This window comes from Lathyrus oleraceus, chromosome 6 (genome assembly GCF_024323335.1).
Source record: "Lathyrus oleraceus cultivar Zhongwan6 chromosome 6, CAAS_Psat_ZW6_1.0, whole genome shotgun sequence".
NCBI lineage: Eukaryota > Viridiplantae > Streptophyta > Magnoliopsida > Fabales > Fabaceae > Lathyrus > Lathyrus oleraceus.
The window spans coordinates 493,892,515-493,913,568 of NC_066584.1; the positions used below are offsets into that span (position 1 = coordinate 493,892,515).

The 21,054-nt window shown below is 41.7% G+C and overlaps 1 pseudogene; it reads right to left on the reverse strand.

Moving 5' to 3' along the window:
- LOC127096409 (transcription factor bHLH139-like) overlaps positions 1–10,665 on the reverse strand; it is a 32,277-nt pseudogene extending 21,612 nt beyond the window's left edge.
- Between the last annotated feature and the right edge of the window lie 10,389 nt (positions 10,666–21,054).

Consider the following 21,054-nt stretch of genomic DNA (forward strand, 5'->3'; position numbering starts at 1 on the left):
ATAAACATCAGATCCCAGTGAAGGTTGTCCTTGGTGAATTTTCCTTCTTGGATCCCCGCAGAGTGCAAATTTCTACGGTTCTTTGGTATTAAATCCCTGTTTACCCTGAAAGTCTGACAGCCATTGCTCTCATCCGTTCGGGTTCCCAACTGATTCAATAGGGGCAGCTGTAGAAAATCCCTGTTTACCCTCAAATTTGCACCTCTCATTTTGTACATACATTTTCATTTTAGGTCATTAACATTGCATTAACATTTGCATAGTCCATCACATGTCATCAGGCAAGACTGGTCAGGAGATTCAGTTGTGCAAGCAAGCAAGTGCATTTTCTATGGAATCAAAGCCCTAGGGTTGGTTCATTGAGTTCATATGACCTAGGGATCATTTTGAAGTGGTTTGGCCAAAGGTTGGATGTTCAAAGCTCATCAGTCAAGATGCAATTCATCTGAAACCCTAGAAAGTCAACCAAAGTCAACTGTCAATTCAATCATGGATTTGGAGGTGGGAGATGGTTAGAGAGGCCTCATTCATGTCCATACAAGTCTCATTTGACATTTCAAACACCAACAATGAAGAATTTGAGGTCAGTTGAAAAGTTTCCAAAAATAGTAAGTGACCTGTAATTTGGAATTGCCAAAAATGGAAAGGTTTTCTCCTCAAGATTACATCATCAAGGAAGCTTCAAATGAAATTTTGTCCAACATGAAAGTTGAAGATCTTGTTCTCCCATTTCCAAAAAGTCCAAGATCATGAATTTCTCATGTATGGTTGAAAAGATATGGATCAATCATGGCCAAGTGAATTTGAACTTCAAACATGCATAACTTTCACACCAAATGTCCAATTGGAGTGGCTCTTTTTGCAACATTCATGTCTTGACATGCACTATCCAATTCATGCATCATATGTCATGCATTTCCATCACAAAAATATTTGTATTTTCATTTGAATTTTGGAGGGAAATTCCAAATTTGAAAATTAAGCATTGTTTTTCATATTGTACCACTTGCACTTGGCTCCAAACAGAATTTGAATTGATTCCAAGGAAAATTTCGTGTACTGTTCCATTGAGCATTCATGCATAGAGGTGCATTTGCAAATTTGCATCCACACCTCATTCTCACTAATTACACTTGCATTGGTTAAGCATGATTAACAAAGATCATTAACAGATCATATATAAGCCAAATCATAACAGAAAATGGGATTAAAACATCACAATTTCCAGATCTGAAACTTTCTTCACTTTGTTCTCTCAAACTTTTCATCAAAATTTTGCAAACACATTGTCTTTTTCTCGATTGATTCATCACCTATGAGTATAAGTGAGCATTGTTGAAGCAGGATTCGAAGGATTTCATGCAGATTTGAAGTTGTTGAAGCTTGCATCCATCCATGGCAGTTGGTAATTCAAGCAAGATCGTGCAAGATTAAGTCACAAACCTTCCTCCATTCATTCATCCAAGAGCTTAGGAAGATCTATTTCTGCTTTTCAAGACCTAAATCCATTGATTTCACTTCTGCATCTTCTTGAAGGTTAGAATTCGATTCCATCAATTCATGAAATGGTTATGTGCTTATTGTAGATCATGCATCCCTGAGAAATCTGAGCTTTGTTTCATTAATTTTCATGAAGAAATGAGTTAGATATGTTAGATTTAAGATTGATATGTGAAACTTCATGGCTTCGATTCATTCATAATATGAGGAATTAGGTTAAATTAGATAGGGATTAGTGATGTGTGATGTGAGAGGAACACGATGATATATTCATTTTGAATTTCTGTACACTTTTGTTCTTGAGCGTATGAACATGATGAATGTTGATGAAGCTGTTAGGGTTTTATTTCCAGAATCCTATTTGATCCATCCCAGCGCGTTTCTGCATGCGTTTAGTTGTTTCTGGACATGTACTGGTCCACGTGGCCTTGGCGTGGCACAATGATTGGACGATAACGCTTTGCCTTGCCACGCCGTTTAAGTGAAACGGCGCGTTTCACATGTTAGCGCCTCAATTCAAATCCAGCCTCCCTTCGATTCTGGCCTATAGCAAATGTTCCACATATTATTTTCTTTTCTCCATCCATTCGTGTATATGCTTCATTCATGTTTTTTCTATTTTTCTTCCACTTAAAAAATCATAACTCAATAAATATTGATCCAAATCATGTGTGGATTTTTTCATCTTGCTCCTTGTTGTGTCTAGTATTGTTTGGTTATTTTTCCAGAAATTGTGCTCGGATGGAAATTAATTTGTCTTAGGGATTGTGAACATGTATGTGTATTTGTACCTTGCTTGCCATATGCTTTGTGAAATGATGAGTTTTAATCCAATGCTTTTGAAATTTTGTATGCCTAAACTAGACATCTTGATAAACATTTTGGTGTTGAGTTTGCATTTTTCTCATTTGTGGTTGTTGAGATATGCTCATGTTAAGGTAGGTGTGACAATGTGTGTCACACCTTTGCTTGCTCAATTTGATGAATTTCTTTTCCATTCCAAATAAATGCCAAATGATGTGATTTTTTGTATGATGCTTCTTCTGGATGTTGTGATTAATCATGAATTTTCTTGGAATTTTTGGATTCATTTCTGATTTGTTTGAGACTTTTTCTTTTTGGATTGCCATTTGTGAGCTTTTGAATAGTCTTGAACTTCCATGATTTGTGAAATGCTGGTTGTTTATCATATGGATGTGGAATTTTGCACATTGTTTCTAGACATATTGAAGTTTATTGTGGCTTTTGTTTGAGGTCTTTTTCAATTGGCAATTCTGTTTTATGCTTGTGCTAATTTGATGTATCAAATTGTGTCCTATTTGAGCTTGTTTGTGCTTACCTTGCCTTATGGAATTTTGTTACCATGCTTAAGCTTGTCCAAATGCCTTGATTTTTGGTGTGTTGATCATATTGTGTGTGCTGTTTAGCCATGATTTTTCTTGAGATTAATTGAGCCATTTTTGAATTAATATGGATTTGTTCATTCTGTTGCCTCAATGTGCTTCCATCTTGCATGCCTTGCCATGATTGATTTGTAAAATGAATTTGGTTGATGATATTGACATGTGACATTTTGGATTATGTTCTTAATTGGTTGAGTTTGATTCATGTCAATTTTCATGTTCTGTTTTGAATTATTTCTCCCTCTTTGACCCTAGGCCTTGTCCTAGTGGTTTGTGCTTATGTTTGAGCTTTGTTTTCAGGATAAGAAGCATATGGCCATGAGGGGATTGATTCACATTGCTTGAGTTGGATTATTTGGTTGATATTGACTAACCTTGACTTGTTTTGTAGGTTGGTGTTAGCTCATTTGAGTTGAGCTTGTGCATTGCACACTGTTGCATTGCTTGTTTGACTGTGCACTGTTGACTGTTGACTATTAACTGTCTGTTTAGTTCATTTGAGTTGTATACTGACTGAGTTAGATTGTTTTCAGGTACATAAGTTGCTTAAGTTCTTTTGAACTTGCTTTTGGCTTTGCTTGGTTGCTTAACCATCTGAGGTATAACTCTCTGACTGCATGTAGTCTGGAAGACCTGTTCTGTTACTTGGGCAGGCACCTGTCTGATGTCCTCCTTAAGAGGCAATGCTTGTGTTTGTTTATCTTTGTCCCCTGTACATATCAAAGACCTCCTAAGTGAAGAGGCATTGGCAGATACAAGAGATGTGTAGTCCATCTCCTGCTACTCAGTGTGTCATCCCTTTGCTCACACACCTTGTGTTGATGCATTGTGGATATTAACCCAAGATCTTTGTTGTGTCAGTCATATGTGGATAGAAGAGTTCCAACTTTCTGAACTCCCACACTTTCATACTTTCATTTGTTTAAGGCTCTCCCAGACCAGGGATAAGAGCTGTGAGGTCTTATCCTCACTTCCCATTTCAGTTGCTTCACCCTAACTCTCAATGTTAGGGTTAAGAGCTAACATCACCCTGTTACAGTGGCTTGTTTGTCGAGGTTGACATGACCCCTTGACTAAAGCCTAACCCTGTGTGAGCCCACTTTGTTTGTATATAGTCTGTGCTAACTTTGTGTATGCTTGCTCTTGTGTTTGCATGTGCTGTTTAAGATAGCTTGCTCCCTGTGCAAGTTAGCTAGAAACCTTAACGTAGGACCATGGTGAATTTGCATGATAACTATTAGGCTCGAGTCAGGCTCCCTTCTAGTTTGTCATTTCCCAGTCTCTGGTTAGGTTAGGAGTTCTTTCCCTGCGTAGGGGAACTACGTCGCCCTGATCCTCATACCAGATGAGGTACGTAGGCAGGAGATGAGCTGATCTCTCCGGGCGCCCTTTTTCTTTTGCAACCCCTCTTGTGTGTGTTTGGAGTCTGACATAAGTCCAGCGATTGGCCGTCGGTTTCCTGTGTCTTGTTTGCTTGTTGGAGTCTGACGTAAGTCCAGCGATTGGCAGTCGGTTTCCAGTGTGTGTTTGTTGGTTCGGAGTCTGATGTAAGTCCAGCGATTGGCATTCGGTCTCCAGGTTTGCCTGTTTGTGTGGAGTCTGACGTAAGTCCAGCGATTGACAGTCAGTTTCCTGTGTGGTCTTGTTTGGCGTGCGTTAGCCGAGCTACGAGTGCTCTGATTCTTCTCTAGTCAGAGAAGATACGTATGCATAGGATGCGACATCCTAGCGAGCACATTCCCCTTGTCCCGAACTACGTCGACTCTGATGTCTGTGTTTGACAGACTACGTAGGCCCAGGATGCGATGTCCTGCCGAGTTAGTTTCTCTTGTTTTCCTGTGTTTCCTTCCAGCCTTGTGTGATGTCTGAGCAGTTTCTAGCAACCTTATTCTTCCTTTTGTGCATGGATCCCGTCGAGTACGACGGATGCGTAGGGGTGTTAATACCTTCCCTTCGCAAAACCGACTCCCGATCCCATATCTCTCTGGTCGCGAGACCATGTCTTTTCCAGGTTTACTTCGAGCGTTTCCTTTCCCCTCTTTTGGGATAAATAACGCACGGTGGCGGCTCTGTTGTTTTCGTTTCCCGTCGGTTTTTCGCGTAATGCGACAGGAACGTGTTCTGGAATTGTTGCTGCATAGCATCAAAGATAAATGATTGAGACCTCCTAGAGGCCTCAAAGCTCTCACAGTCATAATTGGCAAACGCCATCTGGTCGAAGACTGGAGTAGTGCGGGGTCGGGGTCTGGATGACGAAGTCCCAGCTCCTTCGGTTCTATCCATTTGGCTTTGGCAGAACCTATTCAGATAGGCATCGTTAATCACACTAGTGATAGAGAAGTGTACTTCATCCGGAATGACAACATTCGCCCGACGGCAAAGTCCCATGATCAACCCCGGGTATGCAAGCACACCTGCTTTACCACCAAATTTGGTTCCACTTATAGCCATCTTCCTCATTTCTCCCGCTATGATTGATGCTACATCCACAGATTTGCCGATCATAATGTAGTACAACAAACACCATACATCTAGAGGAATCGTGGTTGTGTGGCTCCTTGGCCGAATGTTGCTCAACAACAGCACCAGAAATGCCCTTGCTTCCAGATTTAGATTTTCTCTTTTCCAAGATTTTGAAAGTCCTTGATCATTTAGGTCAAATGATTTTCCTTTAAGGCACAGGGTACGATACTCGCACCGCTCGTTCTCTCCCAGGGTTAGAGGATTACCAAGATATAAGTTAATAGCATCTCAGCCAAAAGAAATAATCCTGCCTCTTACCCTTGTTTGGTAGTTGAAAGCTACTCCCTCTTCAAGGTGCATAGCATTTGCATAGAACTCCCGAACAATATCATAATTGATCGTCACTTCTGGTTCACACAGTTTGGTCCACCTTCGTCTCTCAAAATTTGAAACCATATTCCGATAAGTCCCACCCGGTAATAAATGGATGAACCTTTCCGGTTGGATGGTTCTCTTGATTAGGTTTTCGAATCGTTCTTCGTGCTCGTCACTTGTGAACCTTCTTAAAGAGCGGGGTTGAACGGAAGCCGTGGTTTTGGTTCTCTTAGACATCTGCAATAAACATCAGAACAACCACACAACAAAACATGAAGAGAGTTAGCAATCAACAGCATAAAAACATGGCCCTGGAATTTCCCAGTTCGCGGTGCGAAGGCCCGTTTGCGGCGCGAACCCTGCGAACCAGGAAATCTCCAGGAGCCTGCTAGGGTTCCAAAGATTTGAGGGTTTTTACTTTCAACAGTTAAAATCACAACTCTACCTAATCCTAATCTGAACCCACATTAGACATGCAAGGTTGTTTCAAGTGTCAATTTCAATTTTCTACAAAAACCCAACCTTACCTAAATGAGAACCTAAAAGGAATGGAGAAGAGAACATGAAAAGAACACTTACCTTAGTGAAGTGCTTGATTCTTGTTAACAAATGGGGATTTGGGAGTTGGGGAAGGAAGATTTTTAGTTTTGGGAAGTTTTTGGGAGTGGGAGTGCAAAAGAGGGAAATTTGATGTGTTTTGAAAATGAAATAGAATAAATAGGAAAAATAACCTAAACAGAACTTAAGTGGTTCTGCCACGCACCGTTCGCGGCGCGAACTGAAGCTTTGCATTTAGTTCGCTGGGCGAACGATGGTCGCGGGGCGAACGGCAGTGGACATAACACAATTTCACAGAATTTCACATAGTAGAAAATCAACACAGCAGAATTGAGAAAATGTAAAATGCAGACTTACAATGTTGGATTGCCTCCCAACAAGCGCTTTGTTTAACGTCGTTTAGAGCTCGACGGTCCAATGATTAGCCCGGTCCGGATAGAGAAATGACACACACATCCCGATTTACATCGCCACTATGGTAGACTTTGAGTCTTTGGCCATTTACAGACCAGCTCTCTTGTGACTTTGGATCCTCGATCACAATGACCTCATAATTGTGCACCTCTTTGACAACAAACGGTCCTGACCACTTTGACTTCAGCTTACCAGGGAATGACTACAACCTTGAGTTGAAAAGCAATACCATTTGTCCAACATGAAACTCCTTATGACGGACCTTTCCATCATGGTATGCCTTTACCTTTTCCTTGTAAAGTTTATTCGAATGGTAAGCGTTATTCCTTGATTCCTCCAATTCATGGAGTTGCCCTTTTCTTTTTTCTCCAGCTAAAGTGGAGTCGAAGTTCAAGAATTTAAGAGCCCATAATGCCCTATGCTCCATTTCCATTGGAAGATGACAAGTCTTCCCATACACCATTTGAAACGGAGTTAGCCCAATAGGTGCTTTGTAGGCGGTACGATACGCCCATAAAGCTTCATCCAGTTTTAAAGACCAATCTTTTCTTGAATTCGAGACTGTTTTCTCAAGGATCCGCTTGACTTCCCGATTAGAAACCTTCGTCTGACCATTCGCTTGTGGGTGGTAGGGAGTGGTCACCTTGTGCTTTACACCATAATGTTGCAAAACTTTTTCTAGAGGTGTATTGCAAAAGTGTGATCCTCCATCACTTATCAACACCCTAGGCGCACCAAAACGTGAAAATATGTTTTTCTTTAAAAATTTAATCACTGTTTTGGCATCGGCCTTAGGTGAAGCAATTGCTTCTACCCACTTCGAGACATAGTCAACGGCCACTAGTATGTACTCATTTGAGAAAGAAGAGGGGAATGGGCCAACGAAATCAATACCCCAACAATCAAAAACTTCTACTTCTAGCATGTTGGTTAGAGGCATTTCGTCCCGTTTTCCTATTCCTCCACTCCGTTGGCATGTATCACAACTCTTCGCATGTTCATGTGCATCTTTAAATAAAGATGGCCAATAAAAGCCCGATTGGAGCACTTTAGTGGCTGTTCTCAAACCGCTATAGTGACCTCCATATGGAGAGTTGTGACAATGCCAAAGGATGTCTCTTGACTCCTCAATTGTTACACACCTTCTCAAAATATTGTCTACACCCACTTTAAAAAGATAAGGATCATCCCAAACATAATATTTTGCATCCGCCAAGAATTTCCGTTTTTGATTACCAGTGAGGTCTTCCGGTGTTAAACCGGTTGCTTTGTAATTAGCAAAATCAACAAACCAGGCCTCACTTGAATCGCATACAGTTTTTCATTCGGAAATTCTTCTCTCACTTCCTCTTCTTTGTTGGTGATGTCTACATTGACCAAACAAGACAAATGATCCGCAACCAAATTTTCGGAACCTTTTTTATCCCGGATTTCCAAATCAAACTCTTGCAGTAAGAGAATCCAGCGCGTGGTTAATGTAGACTACAACTTTTAACCCAATCAAGTAATCTCTAAACTTTTCCAATGCGTACACTATGGCTAGTAACTCTTTTTCAGTTGTCGCATAATTGACTTGTGCTTCATTTAACACTTTACTAGCATAGTGGATAGCATGAAAAACTTTATCTCTTCTTTGACCCAACACCGCACCAACCGCATAATCGCTTGCGTCACACATAAGTTCAAAATCAAGTATCCAAATTGGTGCCACGATTTTTGGTGCGGTGACTAACTTTTCTTTTAAATCAAGGAAAGCTTTGAGACATGACTCATCGAAAAGAAAATGCGTACCTTTGTTGAGCAAGTTGCTCAATGGCTTTGCTATCTTTGAAAAATCTTTGATGAATCTCCGGTAGAAACCGGCATGTCCGAGAAAGCTCCTTATTCCTTTTATATTTGTTGGAGGTGGTAGTTTCTCGATAACTTCCACCTTAGCTTTGTCAACCTCTAATCCTTCGGAGGAGATCTTATGACCGAGTACAACACCTTCGGTGACCATGAAGTTGCATTTTTCCCAATTGAGCACTAAGTTGGTCTCCACGCATCTTCCCAAAACCACATCAAGGTGTTTTAAGCACAAATCAAAAGATGATCCGTACACGGAGAAATCATCCATGAACACCTCAATGCATTCTTCTATTAAGTCCGAGAATATAGCTTGCATACACCGTTGAAATGTGGTCGGTGCATTACATAACCCGAAAGGCATTCTTCGGTAAGCAAAGATGCCTAAAGGACATGTAAAAGTTGTCTTCTCATGATCCGCCGGATTGACCGAATTTTGGTTGTATCCCGAATACCCGTCCTAGAAACAGTAGAAATTTTTGCCGGCTAACCTTTCCAACATTTGATCCATGAAAGGTAGTGGGAAGTGATCTTTCCTTGTAGCTTGGTTCAACCTTCTATAGTCAATACACATCCTCCACCCGGTTACCGTTCTTGTCGGAATCAACTCATTTTTATCATTCTTGATAACCGTCATGCCACCTTTCTTGGGAACTACTTGCACCGGACTCACCCATGCACTATCGGAGATAGGATAAATCATTCCGGCTTCCAAGAGTTTGACAACTTCTTTCCGAACTACTTCTTTCATCGATGGATTTAGACGCCTTTGAGGTTGTGCAACGGGTTTGAAATTCTATTCCATCATGATCTTATGCATACAATAGGCCGGACTAATACCCTTCAAGTCGGATAACACCCACCCTATTGCACCTTCATTCTTTTTCAGCACTTGTATCAATTTGTATTCCTCTTTTGTGGACAAAGTGTTGCTTATAATCACCGGCTTGGTACACTCGTCACCAAGGAACACATACTTCAAGTGTGAAGGTAGCATTTTCATCTCTAATTTTGGTTCTTCAGTTTTCTTCGTTGCATCCAAGTCTTCCTTTATTTCTTCTTGATAAGTAAGCTCGCCACAAAACTCTAACTCATGCAACATTGCTTCAATCTCTTTTTCTTCATTTTCGGTCAACATATTGTAGGCTCCGATAAGATCTCTCTCTAGAGGATTAGAAATATGAACTTGGTTTGCGACCTCCACTACTTCCTCTTTGATTGCATCGATTCGGAAATAATCATGCTTGTCTTTTTGATGCTTCATGGCTTCAAAAAGATTAAAGGTCACCTCTTCGCCTTGCACTCTCACCTTCATTAGTCCATCATCAATGTCAATCATCATCCGGACTATTTTCATGAATGGTCTTCCAAGAATTAGAGGCACATCACGATCTTCATCCATCTCTACTATCACGAAATCTACCGGAAACAAGAGTTTATCCACCTTTACTAACATGTCTTGAGCAATTCCATATGGTGAAGTGGTAGATTTGTCAGCTAGTTGTAAAGTCATCCTTGTCGATTTGATCTCATCATTTCCCAATCTTTTAACAATGGAGAGAGGGATTAAATTGATGCTAGACCCCAAGTCAATCAAGCCATTACCAATGTATGTGCTTCCGATGGTCACCGGTAAAACGACTCGGCCCGGATCGGATTCCTTCCTTGGGAGAGTCTTTTGAATGATGGCACTACAACGTGCATCAAGCAAGATGGTTTCGTCTTCCACGTGTCTCCTTTTCTTTGTAAGAATGTCCTTCATGAACTTTTCATACCGTGGCATTTGCTCTAATGCATCGGCAAATGGGATATTGATTTGAAGTTGTTTGAATATGTCCATGAACCGTACATAATGCCTGGCATTGTCCTTCTTCGATGGAGCATGCGGATAAGGTAGATATTGGGTTGGAATGACACTCACACCTTTCTCTCCTTTCTTCTTCTTTCTTGGTTCAGCATCCTTTTTCACCTCCAATTCAGTCTTTTTCTCAGTTGGCAAATCCTGCTCTTTTTGCGGCGCGAAGGTGGTTCGCGGCGCGAACTGAAAAGTTCCAGCCACTTTCTCCCTTCCACCAACCATGTCCTCTTTTTCCAGCATTTCATCCATATCATTCTCTACTGTAATTTCCTCACTTTTTTCACTTGTCAACTCTTTACCTCTCCTCGTGACAATTGCTTTACAATGCTCCTTTGGATTGGTTTGAGTGTTAGCGGAAAAGGAAGATCATGCGTTTTGTTCCGACAGTTGCTTCGCAAGTTGGCCTACTTGATTTTCCAGATTCTTAATTGCTGCTTCGTTACTCTTCTGATTTACCATGGAAGCTTGCATGAATTGTTGAAGAGTGTCCTCTAGCTTGGAATTTCCTCCTTGCAACTGTTGGCCTTGAGAGTTTGGGTGTTGATAGGGACTTTGTTGCTGAAAATTTTGATTGTTGAACCTTGATGGTTGATAGCCTTGATTGTTTCTTGGTTGATAACCTTGATTGTTAGGAGGTTGTCTTTGATAGCCTTGATTTTGGTTGTTCACATAACTCACTTCTTCTAGTGAAGGACAAAAACCAGTAGGATGATCTCCTTGACATAATTCGCAACATGCTACTTGATGCCGAACTTGAGACCCTTGAATTTCCTTCATTTGCTGTGGAAGCTTGGCCATTTGTTGAGTATGCAACTCCACTTGTTGAGAGAGTAGCTTATTTTGAGCAAGAATGACGTCATTGGTATTTAACTCAAGAACTCCCGGTTTACGTTGTGAAGGGCTACGGTCATGTTGACTTTGGCGATCATTGAGTGACATCCGGTCGATAATGACTTTAGCTTCTTCCGCATTCTTTGACATAAGAGAACCACCCGCGGTAGCATCCAAAAGTGTCTTGTGAGTTGATTGGAGCCCATTTAGAAAAATATGGATTTGAGAGAGCTCATCAAAACCATGACCCTTGCATTTTCTCAACATTGACTTGAATCTTTCCCAAGCCTCATTTAGAGACTCGTTGCTTCCTTGAGTGAATACCGCAATAGCCGTTTTGGCTTCCATGAATCGGGATTGAGGGAAATATCTTTCTAGGAACTTTTCTTCTAGCAAATTCCAATCCATCATCACTCTCGGTGCTTGATCAAGGTACCACTCCTTTGCCTTTCCCACTAAGGAATGTGGGAATATCCTTTTGAATAATGCCTCTTCACCCGTCTCATCAATTCCCGTAGAACCCGCAATCTCATAAAATTTGATGAGATGGGTATACGGATCTTCATGGTCCATTCCGGTGAATGGATTTGCATAGAGAAGTTAGAGGATTCTGGTCTTCATCTCTGTGTTTCTTCCTCCACGGGCAAATTGAGCATTCCTTCTTGGACTATTAGCGGACATTTCGGTACGATTGTCATCCGCCATGTTTCCGTCACAAGCTTCTACAACCACTTCCTCGATTTGAACAAGTGCGGAAGTAGATGCTTCTTCTCTCCGGTTCCTCTCTTTGGCTAGTTTCCTTCTTCTTCGTGTTTTGCTATTGAGCTTCCGAAGTGTTCTTTCAATTTCGGGATCGAATTGAAATTGCTCCTCGGTAGCTTTTTCTCGCATGCACTAGAATCTACAAAACTAACAAACCAAGTGACACACAAGAGGGATAATAATAAAAGTAACAAAACTTAAAATAATGAATTATTGCAATGCTTGTAATATCGAACACCAATCCCCGACAACGGCGCCAATTTGTTGAAAAGTATATTTTCGGCAAATATTTTTATATCGTATCCACAGAGATTGGTTGTTATTACCGTCGTTCTATAATCCAAATTGTTATAAGTTTAGAAAGTAACAAAGTTGTTTTGTTTGGAAAGTTATCTTATGAGTAAATGTCACTAAAAACAGTAAATTGGTTTTAATCAAATGTAAAAGCTTGGCAAGATTGGGGTTCACTATTCCAAGTGCTTATGATTCCTTATGATAACTATATAGATTTCAGATTATTGATGATGTTCAAGTATCCTCTCAAAGTCATTTATGCCTAAATGATATTGTGATAATCACTATATTGATCCTTAGACGATCTCTCCACCTAACTATCAATATAGCAATCTTTAACGGTTGATACAAAAGAAGAGTAATGAATAAATCTATCTCTACAACTTATTCACTACTTGAAAATCTATTTTATGTCAAGACTCAAATAATCTCTTTCAACAACTACTCAAATCTGATTTTCAACTTAGGGCAAAAATAGCATTCAATACATCAACAATCTTTTATCATATATATATAAATCAAATGGAATACATAAACAAATGATAATAGCTACTACCTCTAATCTTGACAAAATGGGATTTAGCTCCTCCTCATCATTTTTCAAAGCAAAATGCAACGTGTAACACCTAAAAATTTGCCCTCCTCTCTTGGGACTAGCTTAGCATATTGCATTTCATTTTTTAGGACATTAGTCATTGCATCTTTGCATATCATGTGGAAACAATGAGCAAGTCATCCTCCTAGGTCTTTATCAGAAGATGGAAAGGTTAAGAGATGCAAGCTTGAGGGTCTCATGAATTGATCACTAGCCATCTGAGGGTTTGTGCTTCAATAAGGGTTTCTTGGTTCCTCAAGGAGATTGATCATTATCTTGGTTGGAATGGTACATCATCATCATCATCATTCGTTATTCCTGATCAGATTCCTTGGGATTAGGGTTTTGACCTCTGGTCAACCCTAATCAGCTGCATTATGCCAATCAGGGTTTTTCAAGGAGATGAGGTCTTCATTGAGATGGGGATCATCACATGATTTTATTGAGCTTGTATAAGCTAGGGTTTCATTTTGGAGCCATTTCACCAAGAGATTGAGGCTCAAATTCATCTGTGCATGACCAAGTCACCTATCAACTGTCAAGTCAACTGTTGGATTTGGAGGTGGAAAGTGGTTAGAAATACTTCATTCATGTTCAAACAAGTCTCATTTGACATTTCAAACATCAACATTGAAGAAAATAAAGTCAGGACAAAACTTTCCAAAAATAGAAAGTGACTTGTAATTTGAAATTGCCAAAAATGGAAAGGTTTTCAACTCAAGATTACATCATCAATAATGCTTCAAATGAAATTTTGTTGAACATGAAAGTTGTAGATCTTTCTCTCCCATTTCCAAAAAGTCCAAGATCATCAATTTCTCATGTGTGGTTAAGGAGATATGATCAAAACTTGGCCAAGTGAACATTGAACTTCAAATGGGCATAACTTCTTCACCAAAAGTCCAAATGGAGTGGTTCTTTTTGCATTGTTCATGTCTTGACATGTACTATCCAAAACATACATAACATGCCATGTATTCCATTCACATAAATATTTGAAAATTCAATTGATTTTTGGAGGGAAAAAAGGAATTTGAAATGTGTGCATTATTTGAACATGGTACTACTTCCATTGGTTTTAAAATGATATTTTGAGTGCATTTCAATCCCAAATTCGTACTGTTCACATGCCATGTCCATGCATAAGGGTGAAATCCCAATTTTGCAAAACACCTCCAAATTTAATTAATTTTCATTAGCACTTGGTTTAGGTTAATTAAACATGATTAGTGAAGCATATATAACACAAATCATAACAGAATTCATAACATTTCCCAATTCTAGATCTAGAACTCTCAAAGTCTCTCAAAATTCTCTCTCATTTTTTCTCCAAATTTCTTCATATCTCTTGCATTTTTTTTGGATCAATTCATCATCTAGTATCATCATGGAGCATGTTTGAACCAAGATCCAAGTGAATTCGTGCAATTTGAAGCAGCTCAAGCTTGAAGTTCATCAATGGTGAAATCCAAATTCTGTTGAATCAAGATCAATTGGACCTCAAGCCTTCATCCAAACACTTGTACAAGCTTGCTAGAGGAAGATTAAAGCATTGCAAAGCTGCACTTCAAGAGGTCAGTTTTTCGACCTCTTTAATTCATGAAATTTTTATGCTATACTTGTAGATCTTGCAATGCTTGTGATTCTGAGCTTTGAACCACTAAATTCCATGCATTATTGAACAAGTTATGGTGATTTAAAGTTTCGTGTGCAAAACTTGTTGGCTTCGATTCTCATTGTTTATGATGTTTTAGGCTTAGTTATTAATTGATTCTTGATCTATGATGGAAGATCTATCCATACCTGTGCTCAATTTTAAAAACTGGAACAAAAGTTCTTGATGATTGTTGAAGATTACTGTTCACATGAAGAACACGTGAAGAAGATGAAGTTGGACTTTTGGCAACGGTTTTGTGAATTGCATGGCCACGCTTTGATTCATGAGAAAACCGTTCCCTTAGGCTACGCTAGGGTTGCAACCTGATTGGTTGCATGAAATTTCCATGAAAGCGCGCCATTTCCATTTCAAAATTGCACCGAGTTCGAACCTTGGCCGTGTACACTTTCCATTGCTTCATTTCATTTTCTCCTTCATCATGTACATTGCTCCACATGCATTTTTTTTATAGTGTGTGTGCTTGCTCTTGTGTTTGTATTGCTTTGCTTGTGTTGTTTAGGATAGCTTGCTGCCTGTGCAAGTTAGATAGAAACTTCAACCTAGGACCATGGTGAATTTACATGATAACTATTAGGCTAGAGTCAGACTCCCTTCTAGTTTGTCATTTCCCAGTCTCTGGTTAGGTTAGAAGTTCTTTCCCTGTTAAGGGGAACTACGTCGCCCTGATCCTCATACCAGATGAGGTACGTAGGCAGGAGATCGTACGAGGTCTCTCCGGGCACCCTTTTCCTTTTTGTGTGTGTTTGCTTGACAGCTAGCAGGCTCGAGTACCAGACTCCCTGTTAGTTTGTTTGTTCAACTTCTTTGTTGCTTTTGACGACTCAGCGTCCGGTTAACCCTTTTGTGTGCGTTTGGAGTCCGACATAAGTCCAACGATTGGCAGTTGGTTTCCTGAGTGTGTTTGTTGGTTCGGAGTCTGATGTAAGTCCAGCGATTGGCATTCGGTTTCCCGGTTTGCCTGTTTGTGTGGAGTCTGACGTAAGCCCAGCGATTGGCAGTCGGTTTCCTGTGTTGGTTTTGTTTCGGCGTGCGTGAGCCGAACTACGGTAGCTCTGAGTCTCATTCCAGATGAGATACGTAGGCATAGGATGCGATATCCTAGCGAGCCCGTTCCCCTCTTATTCCATCTGTGTTTCCTTCCTGTGTGTGTGTGCAGCTTGTGAGCAGTGTTTAGCAACCTTTCTTCTATTCTTTTGAGCGTGGATCCCGTCGAGTACGACGGATGCGTAGGGGTGCTAATACCTTCCCTTCGCATAACCGACTCCCGATCCCATCTCTCTCTGGTCGCGAGACCATGTCTTTTCTAGGTTTACTTCGAGCGTTTCCTTTCCCTCTTTTGGGATAAATAACGCACGGTGGCGGCTCTGTTTGTTTTGTTTTTTCCCGCCGGTTATTTTTCGCGGATGCGACAGTTGGCGACTCTGCTGGGGAATAATAGAAGTTGACCTCTTGCTGGTCCATCTTCCCTAAGCGAGTCTCTCCTAGCGCTCTCTAGGATAGTTTAGGTTGCTTGTGTTGCTCTATTTATTGCATTTATGATTATTATGTTGTGTATATATTTACATAAATGTTTGCATGCATCATACTATCATTGTGTTGTTTTCTGTACAGGTGGTTCCTCTGATTTGGGGGGGGGGGGGGGTGTTCTGAGTGGGGCTAAAACCCAGGCCCGAGTATACACCTAGGATTAGTGTGGTCTCACGTTTCCTCACTTGCTTTATCAGCATGTTGTTGCGACGTGACATACCACAAGCCGGACGAGGTTCTTCTGAGTGAGCTCTTCCTTAGTGGGGTATTCCACTTTGGTTGGGTTATCTCTTTTGAGCTATTGACTTCGGTGACCGTGCTTTCCCGGATCTTTGGTTTAGACGGTCTTAAGAGAGCTGCAACGGCACACCCGAAAGGGCAAACCCGTTGAGTATCTTTGCCCGATTGTCGAGACCATTATCCGCCTTAGGATGACCTGATTAGAATTCACCTGTGAGGGGAGGGTTGATTCTTACAGATGCATGTTCTGATGGTGACTTTGATGGTGACTAATGGTTCAGCTGTTGATCAGAGTCCTATTTATAAGTCGGATTTATGGACATTTATTTCCGAGACGCCGGAGTTTCGTCCGTGGTATTTATCAGTGGGGATCCGTTTATTTCAGGATTCCCTGGGCTGGTTCAGAGGATCTGGTGGTTGTCTGTTCAGAGGACTTCCTGGTGATGATGGTGATGTATCCTCCGTTTCGTTTATTTCGGAACCCTGAATGGGATTTGTGGTTACGTATTCCTTCAGATGGTTGTGATCAGTTCAGAGGCCGTAACTCAGTTGATGATTAGATGACTTGGAGGATGGCACAGTGACTCTTGCATTCATGCATCAGCATCATCCACATTTTGCATTCATCTGCATATAACCCATGTCTATCCATACTCAGGGTACATTCTCGATTGAGATTCTGGTTGAGAGACATCCTGATGTCAGAATGTTATTGTCGAATTTTTTATCCGTCTCGATGAAGCCAGAATCGAAGGGCAGAGTGTTCTTCATACGGATAGACATTGCATTCATGCGTGAGTCATAATAACCTGTCTTCTGTTTTGCAGGTGTTAGTTTCTAACGTGTTTGGGTTTACTCAGGAATCATTGCCCGCGCACGTAGAATCGTTCCCTTGCACGTAGCACGTCCGCACAGATACCCTACCAGGCGCAACAGATCCAAACTGATGGATACTTCTAACCTAGACATTCTCGAGCTGAAAGAGAAGATGGGAGAGCTGATCAATATTATGCAAGGGTTCGCCTTGGGGCAGAAGGCATTGGTTGAGAAAGTGGAAAAGCTCGAGCGGGCTTCGGCTGCCAACAGTGGTAATAACCTAGAGGGTGTCTCCAACAACGGTCTTGGTGGTTCTAGGGACGGTGGTGATCCCAGAAGAAAGACCGTTGCTGATGTGGTGATCAACAATGGTGGTGGGTTTGGTTTCGCTGCAGGTGGTGGACCGGATCTTGTGGGTAATAATTTGAAGGATGATCAGTTTCCTCCTTTCCTTGAAGTCTTGGAAGATAAAGAAGCGGATCAGTTCTCCATGCTGAATGAGCAATTTGGTCAGTACGGTGTTCCACCGCCAAGCAAGGAGATTCAGGCACTGGCAGAGAAGATAAGGGTTCTGGAAAGCCATGCTACTCCAGGGGTTGTCAACATGTCGAACATGGGGCTAGTTGAGGGGATTGTGATCCCGCAAAAGTTTAAAGCGCCTACGTTTGACAAATACAATGGGAGTTCTTGCCCAGAAACTCATCTCCAGGCATTTGTCCGTAAGATTTCTACCTATACAATGGATCAGAAGCTCTGGATGTGCTTCTTCCAAGACAGTCTATCTGGGGGGTCTCTTGAATGGTATACCAAGCTGAGATCATCAGATGTCAAGAGCTGGCAGGATCTTGGAGATGCCTTCTTTAAACAATATCAATTCAATGCTGACATGGCTCCTAGTCGTACCCAGCTGCAGGGTATGTCTCAGAAGCCGAATGAAGGGTTTAAAGAATATGCACAAAGGTGGAGGGAGTTGGCTGCCAGAGTTCAACCTCCGCTGGTGGATCGGGAGATGTCTGATCTATTCATGGGTACCCTACAGAGGGTTTTTGCTAAAAGGATGGTGGGTTGTCCCGTCACTGGCTTTGCAGACATAGTAGTGGCTGGTGAGAGAATTGAAAGTTGGCTGAGAATGGGGAAAATACAGGGAAATGCTCCGTCATCTGGAGTAAATAAGCCATTTGGGAACGGTCAGCGCAAGAATGAGGGTGAATCGAGTGTTGTGTATGCCCAGAGGGGACACGGTAGGGATCGTTACTACCAGCACACTGTTGCGGTAACAATTCCTGCTGGTAATCAGTCGGTACCACAACAGCGTCAGCCACTCCAACAGAGAGCACAGAGAGATGGGTACCAAGTGAGAGGAAAGGGGATTGATCGTCAGTTCGATAAGTCGCCCGTGACATATGCTGTTCTGTTTAAGAAGTTGATGGATCTTGGGTTGGTTCAGCCAAGGACGATGGCTCCAGTAAGATCAGATCAGAGGCCTCCTAATTATGATGAGAACGCCAAGTGTGAATTCCATTCTGGTACACCAGGGCGTAATATTGAGGGCTGTAGAGCTTTTAAGCATGTTGTCCAAGACTTGGTAGACTCCAAGGCCATCAATTTTGCACCATCTCCGAATGTTAATGCTAATCCCATGCCGGCGCATGGTCAGGCGATGGTGGGTGCAATTGCTGAAGATTCAGGTCACGTCTGTGCGGTGGCTGAAGAGGCTGACAGTGACTGCGAGTTTGATGGTTGGATAAAACCGTGCGTACCAGGGATGGAAGTCCAGAACTAGAAGGCCTAAAAGATCATCACTGTCACTCTGCGTGAAGAGTATTATTTCTGTTTTCAATACTGTTTGCATGAAAGCCATACGTTTTGCCCGAAACGTAATGGTTCATTGTAAGGGCCACCTCATGTGTTTCATTTTGCAACATTTTGCATCATTAATAAATGGATGTTTTTCACATTAAAAGCGGTGTTCCCTGTTTTTCATTTATTTTTGCAGTTTTAAAAATAAAAATGGCAATGTTTATTTTCGTTTTTCTTTCCTTTTGATTCGTCTTGTTCCGACCTCAAAAGTGACTATCCTCCGGATCTCATTGATAACAATCCTGTTACACCCTCATATGACTTCGACAATCCGATCTATCATGCCGAAGAAGAAGGAAAAGAAGATCGTGATCTGCTGGGAGATTAGCCAGGTTGTTGAGACAAGAGGAGAAGGTGATTCAACCACACGAGGAACGAGTTAAGATTGTCAATCCAAGCACTGAGGAGGTCAAAAAGTGCAAGTTGGGGCCGCTTCAGAGGCAAATGTCAAGAGCAGAATGGTAGCACTGTTGAAAGAGTGCGTTGATATTCTCGCTTGGTCTTATCAGAATATACCAGGGTCGGATACCGGTGTCGTTATGCACCAGCTACCATTGAGAGAAGACTGTCCTCTAGTGAAGCAGAACGCCGGTGTCACGTATCAAAGAGTTATGGTGACTTTGTTTCATGATATGATTCATCATGAAATTGAATGCTATGTTGATGACATGATGGCAAAGGCCCAAACAGAAGAAGGGCATCTGGTAGATTTGGCCAAGCTGAGTGGACCAGTTGAGACAACTCAGACTGAGGTTAAATCCGAATAAGTGCACTATCAGAGTGCGGTCCGGTAAGTTGCCGAGGCTTATTTTGAACGAAAGAGGAATCGAGGTCGATCCTGCTAAAAAAAAGAAAGAAAAGAAAAGAAAAGGAAAAAGCAATGCAAGAAATGCCCGAACCGAAAACAAAAAAAAAGATCGAACGGTCAGGTGAAATAATGATTGCCAAGGGGCATTTGAAAAGATAAAAGAGTATTTGCAGGAGCCTCCGATTCTGATGCCTCCTGTGGAGGGACGACCGTTAATCTGGTACTTGACAGGCCTCGAGGGGTCTATGGGGTGTGTACTGGGGCAACATGACGAGTCTGGTCGAAAAGAGCATGCAATTTACCTTAGCAAAAAGTTTACCGACTGTGAAACAATACATTCACTGCTCGATAAAACTTGTTGTACTTTGGCATAGGCTGCTCGCCGACCGAGACAGTATATGCTGGTTCGTACCACTTTGTGGATTTCCAAGATGGATCCGATCAGGTATGTATTTGGGGAAGCCAATATTGAGAAGCCAGCATCGACCGGACGGGTTGCGAGAGGGCAAATGATTTTGATTGAATACGATATTCGGTACACCTCTTAGAAAGCAATCAAGGGGAGTGTATTGTCTGATTATCTCGCCCAGTAACCCATTGAGGGTTATCAACCGATGAAGTTTGAGTTCCCTGATGAGGACATCGAGGTTCTCAAATCGAAAGATTGTGAGGAACCAATCCCGGAGGAGGGGCCTGACCCTGAATCTGAACGGATTCTGATGTTTGATGGGGCCATTAACATGAATGGAAGCGGAGTTGGTGCTGCTTTGGGATCCCACGTTCTTTTTGTTACCCGGCTAACGGTCGAATGCACCAACAATGGTGGCTGAGTATAAAGCTTGTATCTTGGGTATCGATCTTCGGTGCGTACGTCTACTAGGGGCAACGCCGCGCTCGCTCATGTATGGAATAGAAGTGGTATTACTTACAGAAGCCTAGATCCCATTGTGGAGAGTCCCAATGGACGTAAAATTGCAAGAGGCTGAATGGGTAAGGACTCGGTATGAAGAGTTGAGCCTGATTGAGGAAAAGAGGCTGGCGGCTATTTGTCATGGGCAGTTATACCAGCAGAGGATGAAGCGTGCTTTTGACCGAAAGGTGCGACCTCGTGTATATCACGTGGGTGATATGGTGTTGAAAAGGATCCTTCCTCCTCAGAACGATTGTAGGGGAAAATGGACACCCAATTATGAAGGTCCATTCGTGGTCAAGAAGGTTTTCTCTGGC